Source organism: Anser brachyrhynchus, assembly GCF_964034855.1.
Source record: "Anser brachyrhynchus genome assembly, chromosome: 4".
Taxonomy (NCBI): domain Eukaryota; kingdom Metazoa; phylum Chordata; class Aves; order Anseriformes; family Anatidae; genus Anser; species Anser brachyrhynchus.
Genome location: NC_137698.1, coordinates 12,517,914 through 12,528,938, shown reverse-complemented (window position 1 = coordinate 12,528,938; position 11,025 = coordinate 12,517,914). Strand labels below are relative to the sequence as shown.

The 11,025-nt window shown below is 36.7% G+C and overlaps 1 protein-coding gene across 18 annotated transcripts in view; it reads left to right on the top strand.

Moving 5' to 3' along the window:
- Positions 1-11,025, top strand: part of LOC308195067 (uncharacterized protein) — a 1,623,621-nt gene that overhangs the window by 1,511,687 nt on the left and 100,909 nt on the right. The gene's annotated exons all lie outside the window — the stretch shown is intronic.

Sequence of the window (11,025 nt, the reverse complement as noted above, 5' to 3'; positions counted from 1 at the left end):
AAAAATGTACAAGCATTTCAAATTAAGGGCTTTTGGTCCATCCCCAGGTACATGGTGCATATCGTTGGATATCTCCTGTAGCAGAGCAGCACTACTTGCGACTAATGGCAGATCAGTTCTTTTGTTTGAATAACTTGGCCCTCAGATCATCCAGGAAGGAAACTTGCATCTGGAATGTATTGTTTGTACTCTTAAGAGCACTCTTAACAATGAGAAAGAAAATGACAGGAACATACTGAAGGATAAGCAGGAGAAAGAAACAGTGTGAGCAAGTGAATTCAACAGTTGAGTTCGTTCCTCTAAGAAATAGCCATAAATATATTATTTCAAGGGAAATTTGACCTATGAAGTGAACCCCTTGTCCATTAGAGAGGTCTTCCTTTTGATCTTCCAGTCTGGGCACTCCATATTACCTACTTGATGTTACTCAACCAGTAGAAAGTCTGCTGTAGTGCAGTTTCTACTTGTGTCTCAATTGACACCCTTGGTAGTGGCTGTTGTATTCCATTAAAGTCCTTCCCACACTAGGAAGTTGAAGTTAAGGTAACTTCGTCTATACTTAAGCACATGCATAGTTTTAATTATGTGGATGAAACCAGTGATCTTAATGGGATTAAAAATGGAAGAGGATGTTTTGTAGCTGACAAGTATGTTACAAAGGAGAAGCTAATTTTAGAATTAGTTTGGGAAAGCAAGTAATTCTGTCGTATGGGTATGACAAACTCTAATTAGTAACTGTGAGGAATTAGAGGAGATTTGCAGAATAATAGTTCGCACATTGTTCATACTTTAAATAACAATTTGATCTGAGCATAATTATAAATAAGCTTTTGCTTCTTACTAATTTTCTACTTGATTGCTAAAGCTATTGTTCAAGTGCAGAACAGAAAGAAACTATTAGAAATGGTTATACTCCGCAAATGAGGACAGAAATTATAAAGGAAATGTATATTAATGAATAAAAGGACATTGATCTATATGCAAAAAAAAAAAAAAAAGTGCCAGAATGAGATGAAATTGTGCTCATTGCTTTCATTCATAACAAGGAATGAGTAAGTGAATCAATGAGCACCTATCGATGTGTTTGCAAATTTTTTTTTCATTTGTGTGATTTGGATATTATTTTTCATCTATAATACTTGCTAAAATAGATTATTTGCAAATCTCTCCTTTGGGTTTGGTAATTGCAAATCATGTAAAACTCCTTAATATATAATTAATAAACTTCTAGCATAAAAGAAATTAAATATGCTCTAAATCCAAAGAAGAGGGTTTAGTTTTCTCTTTTCTTACAGCCTTTGAAGATAAACCTTTAAAGTAGTTCATGAGTCATGAAATTTCTCATTCTCATGGCTGCATGAGTGGAGTCAGTCCCAAATGGCTGGTCCCTCCATGTTAATTAAAGCTACATAGTTACATATTACCTGAAGCACTGGGCATAGTCAGGAAGAGTTGGGCAAATCTAAAAATTCCTTTCCATTCCATTGTAGATTATCAGCTGAAACTGATCATACCGAAGTATCCCCTTGCAATTCCTATATTTGCAGTGAAAAGACATACTTTTTGTATTCTTTGTAGGGATAAGGTATTTTATTAAGACCCTGTTTAGTGTGTTCTTCATAACCACAATAACTGGTTAACCAAAATGTGGGTACTTCTCTTTAGGTACTACAATAATACAATACAATATATTAGAATAGAATATAACATAATATAACATAATACAACATAATATGATATAATCTCCTAGATTAGAGTTTGTTACCTCCTAATTGCTATATAGTTCTTTACAGTTGATCATCTTAATCCTGCAGCTAAACGTTTCGCAAAGTATCTCATCAACATCCACATGGGCCAAGAATATAGCATGGTTTGTGCCCTTCCAGTTAAAGCCCTGAAATACGTATTTTCTTTTTACTTTTCATGACAGAAGTGGCTCTGGTAAGAAGTTACAGGATTCTGTGATGTTGCTGAAAATTCCATTGCAGAATCGAGCCATGCGCATTGGTGCATTTGGGGTGAATGGACATGTGCTTTGCCAGGGAGTGATGAAGTGACTTGAATCTTCAGTGTTGTAACTACAGTAGGGAAACAAACAAGCTAACAAACACACACACACACAAATAAAACAAAACAAAAAAACAGAAACCAACTTCCAAACAAAATATAACCCAAATATTAAGCTCAACATATGCAGAAGAAAGTGGGGAAGGGGAAAAGGAAGTGGTTTTGACAAAACAGGAAATAAATCTTTTTTTTTTTTTCTCATTTGAAATTGCAGCTTTCGTTTGGAATTCCAGCCTTATCTAAACACTTTTACTACAACTTCCAATTAATCAAGTAACCAGTGCTCATCACTTCAGTGATATTAGTCAGGTCTTCTTGGTGGAAATTCTTCACTCAGAGGGTGGTGAGGCACTAGAACAGCTTGTCCAGAGAGGTTGTGGATGCCCCATCTCTCAAGGTGTTCAAGACCAGGTCAGATGAGGCCCTGGGCAACCTGGCCTAGTGAGTGGCACCCTGCCCATGGCAGGGGGGTTGGAACTAGATGATCTTTAAGTTCCTTTCCAACCTGAGCCATTCTATGATTCTAGGATTCTAAGTAATCTCCTTTTCCCTCTGAATGAGAATTTCATTCTAAGTGTTGCCTATGTGAATATGAGGAGAATATCGTTCTTGCATTTCTAAGGAGGGTTTGGATTATATACTTTTATCTCTTTCTGAAATACTTTCTAGTTATTTTTTATTGTAACTACTTTTTGTTTTGTTTTCCTTTGATTGTTTACAGTTCATTTTGATTTTAATTTATATGGGATCTGTCCATCCGTTCCCTATTGTACCCTGTAAAAGGACAATTGGGCATCTTCTGACAGTCACTGAAGTGAGCTCTTAACTACAATTTGAAAATTTCATGAGACTAGTTGTTTAAGTGGAGAAGTGGAGGGTTATTAGGGTGCTTGGTGTGGACTAGTAAGCCAACAGAAATCTATCTACAGAACAGAAACAGCTATTTTTTACATTTAGAAAAAGTGCAGTGAAGTGGAATTATTTGGTTCACTTTGTAAATAATAAAACAAACAAACAACACAACTGAATGCCAAAGAATAAAAAAGAAAGGGGGGGGGGAATTATTTGTGCAGACCTGCACACTAACAGTGTTTGCCTAGCTGCTGATTTGACTAGCTGTTCAGAAAAAAACAAAGATCCTAAACAACTGCTTCTGTCATGCACTGCTCAATATATTTAATGCAGTTTGTTCCTCAAGAAGACTAGAACAATCAGTTTTGAATATCTTAAAACAGGCTCATATCCCTGCAACTGATTTAACCAAAAGTGCTGAACTCACCCCTAGTACTAGTCCTTCAAATTCAGTGTTCATAAGAAAAAGTTTGTATAAATGGATGGTGAAGATTTTAGCAGTTCCTGAAAGGCTTAGAATCTGAAGTCACACTGATTTTGAGAAAGTTATGAATATCTAAATGCCCAGCTCATTTTGGAAACTCATATTGGAAAAATAACTAATGCTCCTAAATTACTCAAAGATATTTTGAAAATTCCATCCTTGCATGCATGAGATCGGTGGAATGAGAAGTGAACAATTTCCTTCTCCAACACTTTTCTCTATGATTAATGTATTCTATATAATGTGCTATCAGACAAAATCCCTTTGAAGTATTAGTTTCATGTTCAGTTTTGTTTGGTCATTTGTTCCCCTGGCAATTAACCGTGTGTAATATATAATTACAAGCAGAAGTACAAATTGCTTAAAATGTGATAAGTAGCTTTGACTTGTTCCTGCTTATAAAAGAAGTAGCTGAAATAGCAATCAAATTATACCCCTCCCCCAGCGAAATGCCATTATTCTATCTGCATAAAATATCTAGGGGGAAAAAGAAAAATTGAAGGGTGTAATTACAACAGTTATAACAAGCTAAAATGTCTTGTCACTGCAAACAGATTGTCTAAGGGTTGCAGTAGGAAGCATTAATATTTAAAGATATTCTTCAAGACATTTCCAAACAGCTCAATGTGAAACATCTTTGTCTACTTAACACATAAATATTTTAAGATAACAATATTTCGCACACATATAAAAACATCGAAAGTCACTGCAGGGAAATCAAGAATAAATGGATTTCTACACTCAACAGCACTGACAAACTATTGGATTTCTAGGAGATATTTCAGGCATTTAAGAACTCACAACAGCTGTGCCTAATTTAATTTCAAGGTCTAACATAGCCTTCACTTTTAAAAAAATCACTCTAGAAAGTCAGTCCAGATCAGAATTAACAAACCAAAGAGTGGTTTGGGGCATGTCTAGTTCCAGCTCCCCATGTCAGTGGAGTTGGAACTAGATGATCTTTGAGGTCCCTTCCAACCTGACCCATTCTATGATTCTGTGATATAACCCCCCCCCTTTTTTTTTTTCATTGTTCAAAAAATGCTTCATATCCAGTTGGGGAATTTGAATTAGTCTTCATTGGCATTTTAATTAGAAGGTTATGTTTATGTGGTTTAATATTAAAGAACCAATCTTCATTATTTTTGTCTGTTGGATAACTATATTAGGTTATGCTTGCCTGAATTTTGTGTATATGACTTCTACTCTAAGAATAAACAATAATGAAATACAGGAGGTGGAGAATAGTACTTCAGGGACGAATATGGGACTAGTGAGTCATAAGCTGAATACAAATTAACTTAATATTGGATGATATGGGGTATGAGAACAGCAATGAGAATGAACAGTTATATAGAAAATATGACCCAAGAGGGGAGATGGGAGGCATTGAAGTTTTCTGATCTAGATCAGAGAGAAAAATAGAAGAAAATACAGGCCTATAGGTATTTAAAAAAAAAAAAAATTATGAAAGCAAGCAAATTTAAACTTTTTCTATGCTCATTCTGCAAAGTTCAAGGAGTAGTATGCTCAAATTGCAACACAAGAGGAGGGTAGGTATTAGGAAGGTATTTTCAGCTCTGAAATGTATTGCCTGTTCAGCATGTGATGGTTTGTGGCTCCTGTAATTGAGGGTGTTTAAAAACAATGTTAAAAAAAAAAATAGAATACTCTTCTGTACTTGAAATAGCCTTGGGCAAAAGGATGGTTCATGTGACATCCAGACAACCTGTCCAGTCCTTTTATCATTTTTTTTTCCTGTGGTTTCACTGCCTAGAAATTCAGGCTTTATCTATCTATCTATCTATCTATCTATCTATCTGTTTATTTTTAACCTGCCTGCATTGTTAATGCTCTTTGGGTGGTGTCTTCCATGGTTTGAAATGCCCTGCATTCAGTCAGGAATATGACCATAATATTATTCAGCTTCCATTTGTTCAGTACCAGCAAATATATTTTTGTAAAAGAGTGGGTGGGATTTTTCAATATTTAGTTCCTCAGAATGCCTGGAGGATTTTCCCAGGACAGAAATAACATTTGGCAGATTTAGTGGAATTTCTCTGGGAGAAGGGTAAATATTTGACATCTTCCCATAGGTAATGGAACTGATCTTGACAGGCTGTTTACCACCAGTTCTCTAGATAATTTTGCTTCAGCTGAGGACAGAAGTTTAGAAAAATAAATTCTATCCCCTTCAAAAAAAAAAAAAGTTCCCTTTATATTTATCTACTCAGTGTTGTGCCTGCTTTCCTTATTTTATTAATCAAAAGACAAATATCAACATCACTGTAATCTTATCTGAGCAGCTAATTATGGGATTTGCTACTGAAGGGCAAATAATTAACTAACGCAGTACCATAACATTCTTGTCAATTTAGGAGAACCAACAAAGCTGTGGAAAGTAATGCACACATCTACTTGAAAAAAGGATAGGTTAGGATAGGATAGGATAGGATAGGATAGGATAGGATAGGATAGGACAGGACAGGACAGGACAGGACAGGACAGGACAGGACAGAATAGAGTAGTTCAGTTGCAAGGAACATTCAAAGATCATTTAGACCAAATGCCTGACCTCTTCATGGCTAACCAAAAGTCAGAGCATATTATTGAGGGCATTATCCAAATGTCTCTTGACCACTGACAGGCATGGGGCATCAACCACCTCACTAGGAAGTCTGTTTTGACAGCCCTCACAGTGCAGAATTTTTTCTGACTGAGGTTAGACAAACAGGTATGTAGTTTCCTGGGTTTTCTCTCTTGCCCTTCTTGTAGATCAGTATACTATTGGCTAGCTTCCATTTGAGAGTGGTCCAGCTAACGTTCGCTAACTCCTTCAGTACTCTGGGGTCAATCCCGTCAGGCCTTGTGGACTTACGAACACTGAGCTCATACAACTGCTGCCTTACTATTTCAGTGACCACAACTGGAAAATCACTGTTCCCCCAGTCATCATCCTCCAATTCAGAGGACTGGGCAGCCCAAAATCTATCATAAATATTAAAAAATGAGGGGGGGAAAAAAAGGTATTAAATTCCTCTGCTTTTTTCTCATCCTTACTTGTTATGTGACCATCTTCATCAAGTATCAGTCCAATGTTTTCCTTAGACCTCTTCTTGCTGTTGACATGCTTAAAAAAGGCTTGTCTCACACCACACAGGCCAATGACATCTCCAGCTGAGCTTTGACATTCCTTGTTTTCTCCCTTCAAGATGCAGTCTGCAGGTCTGTTCTCTCCCTGCGAAGCCAGTTCTTGCTTCCAGAGATCATATATTTTCTTTTTCTGCCCTAGTTCCAGGAGGACTTCCCAGTTCAGCCAAGATGATCTTGCTTGACTTGCAACACAATGAGACTGCCTGAACCTGGGCTTTTAGAAGGTGGTTCTTGAAAAGTGACCAGCTCTCACGGACCCCTAAAATATCTAGATCAGATTCCCAGAATATTGTAGAGTCCACTTATATCTTAACCACTTCAGATTAAAATATTTCTTGGGTATGGACAGTCGTTATTACTCAAAGTAAGGAAAGTAATGGTGGTTGTTATCATATGTGACAGTTACAACTTCCATCTCAGAACAGCTTCAGAATGAGCAATCCCAAGAATTGCTGGGTCACTCCAGCCTATGAGTCTCACCATACTTGAGGACCTGCTTGTTAGCAGCAGTGATAATGGGGCATGAAATGAATTGATTTATCAGGACTTAATTGTTTTACAGATGTCATCACACCACTTTCTCATGTATTTAATGTATTGTGTAAGCTTTACCAAGGAGAGGGGAAAAGGACAGAAGCTCTTGGGATCATGTGTATTGCCAGACATCTTCTGCAGCACAGATTATGCAAACTGACTCTTTCACCTTACTTGACTCTTCAGAATTTCTGTTTCACTGAGTTCAGCTCATGTTATGCATGGGAGAAGGTGGAACTACTAAGGAATGCTCTTATAAAAGCTCATTCTTCGTTAATGGTCAGAATTAATATAGTAGAGATCCCTAAAGGATATTATTTTGAGCAGCTGTGTTTAGAGATTATTCAGTTTCTGTAATGGAGTCAATGCTGTTGACATTCTTTATACTATGTTGTGGACACTAATTCAATTTAAAACCACCAAACTCAATTAGAGACAATTAATTCTCACTGTTATTTCAGTAACAGAAGTATATGAATGTAATGAGAAAATACTGAGAAGCTCTGCCAGCCTAGGTATCCATTATCTGTTAAAGTGCATGTTAGTGTGGCAGTAACCGTCTGGATTTCCCTAGTTACCCCCATATGGTCTGCCTAAGTATTCAAAAAAACTATTATCCTTGATTAGATTGGAAGCACAGATAATTCATTACTCTCCAGGAAGCCAGAAAATGCTAAGAGCTTGTAATTGCTCTCATAAAAAGAAGAATAAAATTACAGGCCACCATGAAAACAGTGAACAAGTGACCAGGTTCTCCTAACAGGAGTTTTCAGCGTTATACACTGTCAGGGAACACTAACAACAACTGGAGTTAGCTTTCTTTTCATGGAGCTCATCATGTATGCAGGAAGAGATGCCACTGATTGTGCTTAGATGTTGCAAGAAGAAACTGCTTTCCACAAAATAAGAATGCCAAGAAACCTCACAAATAGATTTAGAAATGTTATTTAAAATTTGTTTACATTATGTGACGAGTGTGTCCAATGGCTAATTTAGATAGGATCTTTGATTTTTTTTTTTTTTACTTACACTGGGATTAGCTCAGTCTTTCATTGTAGTATTGCAGTTTCTCCTTAAACTAGGCTGCAATTCCTTGAAGATAATATAACTACAAAAGTTACATTTTCTTCAAGTTTTATGAATTTTCCTAGTAATGAGATGCAGAAAGAACTTGACGCAGGTTTTACGAGTTGTGTGCAATCACAGTTATGAGGGAACATCATGCAGCCTTATATGACCTTCCTGGTTCTTTCTTTCCTACAAGAAGCATGCAGAGAAAAATAATAAAGAGTAGACTGAGATGTTGTTGTGTAAGAAGCAGGTAAAATTGTTTGCCTGAATTAATCTGTGTGAGAATGAGGAAGGATTCTCCTGGTCAGTCAGTCCATGGGAATCCATGTCCCCTTGCTGATAAGAAGGCTGACAGTATTCTTGGCTGCATTAGGCAACGTGTTGCTAGTAGATCAAGAGAGGTGATCCTTCCAGTCTACTCAGTGTTGGTGAGTGACTGTAGAAAGTGTACTGAAATGTATTATTTGAATTTTACCTTAGATTTTGACATCTCAGATTTTCCCTCATTTTAAAATATTCATCTGGTTTTTGTTGTGGTTTATTTTAAATGAATCCACTACAAAGCAAAAGGCATAGAATAACAAACACACCAGAAGGCCCAGTGTAATTATGCCTTTGTACATACTCAGTTCCTGTATCACTGCATTTGCACAGATTTATGTAGTGAGGTATATAATAAAGCTGGTATTTTTCATTACTTTGAGGGTGCAAATATTAGCACTTGGGATGCTTTTTAATAACAAAACCAACAAAATACAAAGTCAAAGTGACAGGTTGTAACTAATCACTTCTCTTCTGAGCTGGGAAAGAGGTTGTAGAGAGGTGGGATTCAGTCTCTTCTCCCAAGCAACAAGTGATAGGACAAAAGGAAGTAGCATTAAGTTGTGCCAGGGGAGGTTTAGGTTGGATATCAGGAAAAAAAAAATCATGACTGAATGGGTTGTGACTTGACATTGCTAGTTTAAAGGTTGGACTTGATGATCTTAGAGGTCTTTTCCAACCTAAATGATTCTATGATTCTATTAAAAAGTCTGGAATGAAATGGATTTGGGCACCCGTGAAAGGAATCAGAATATTTTGGAAAATATATTAAATTAAAGCTCTTAGAATTTGTGACTGAATTTGGAGCACCCCGTGATACAACTTCTGAATTGCCAGCACCTTTCACTATTTCTGAGGAAAGCAGTTCATTTTATTTACATGCGATGCCAGATATGCTCCCACCTTCCTAATAGTAAGTATTTGTCCTTGTCTACATAGTGCTGACACAGGAAGGAGTGGAAGAACTTACTGTATGCACTTAAGCATTGTGCAGTGTGCTGGATAGGGAGAACATTAATGCTGTTTAAATAGATTACATCTCCAGGCTTATAGAGGAGTGAGTAAATTCACTCAGGACCTCTTAGAGTTTGCACTTGTGTATTTTGCCATCGGTTTATTATAACAACCATTTTAGAGGCAAAAACATAGATGCTTGGCAGGACTTGCATTGTACTTAAAAGAAAAAAAATATATATATATATATATATACATGTGTATTGGTTATTTTTAGTCCCAGGTCTGTTTAACTGTTAGACTATAGTGAGCTTCTGTCTGGTATAGGGTGCTGCCTACCTAGTGAAATGTGACCTCTGATGTGACCTCAAATGTGGCTCTATGAGGCACAATTCTTTGTTACCCAAGCAACTAGATTTTCTTGTGTTGACTTAAATGGCATTTGTATTTGGCTTAAAATCAAGAGACCTGGAGCAGTGGAGAAGGGAATTAGCTGAAACTCCTAAGAATGTGTTTTCCCCTGAAGCTAACCATAGCTGAAGCAGAAGATACAGAGCAGGAATTGGTGGTGTGTATCCTGCGGATCAGGATGTATTACAAGTACTAATGCAATTCATACAAAAAGCCCAAAAGGGGACATTTATAGTGCATAATTAATCAGTGTGCATTTAACCTTAACTCAGGACAGATATCCACTCCAGTAATTGGTAGTTACACAATCATTTTTCAAAGAGCACAATGTAGCATAAGGGATCTTTTTTCCTGTCTTCTGCTGGTGAGTGCTACTGTGGGAATGACAGGTAAACTGTCTTTCAAAGTCATTTATGCCAGCTATGAAGTGAACGAGCCAAAACTGTGAAATGAATTGAAACTTTTGTTGCAGCTGATCAGCCTTTCATTTGTTATCGTCCTATTTGGCATAAAAGGTGTGGACTGAAAGAGAAAAGGAAGGAGATGATTAAAGAAATATAAGCAGAGAGTTTGTCTTGGTTTGTGCCAGCTATCACTTCTCACCTATTGGCCCTGGCAGTGGGAGTACCACACGTAACCCACCTTTGTTGTAGCAAAACAACACTGGAAATGGGGTTCTTGCAATTATTTTAAAGCTGAAGAAGAAAAAATCTCCCTGCAGTTTAAGGTGAATTAAAATTATTGAAGGGCTGAGTATCTAAAGAATGAATTAGGATGTTCTTTTTCATTGTATTTTAGCTCTGCAATTAAAGTATGCAGGACCCCTGTGTTATACTCTTAGGCCTGAAATTATGTGACATCATGAAACATGATGACAAAAATGTTGCTTATTTATGTCACTATAAAGTTAAGTTTATAGTGGTACAATCATGACTACCATTTATACTACCTATGCTCAGCATTACTAATTGTATCACTATAAAGCTATTTTATGGTCATATAAACAGTACGAATAATACTGTCAGGTATTGGTATTAGTGCTGCAAATAAATGTACATATACCTTATCTAGACATCTTTTATGGTGCTAATATGCAAATATTAAGGGCAAGCTGACCATTGTAATGTGTTATTCTGTGGCCAGATATTTTTATTACAGGAGAATGAGAAAACAGAGTG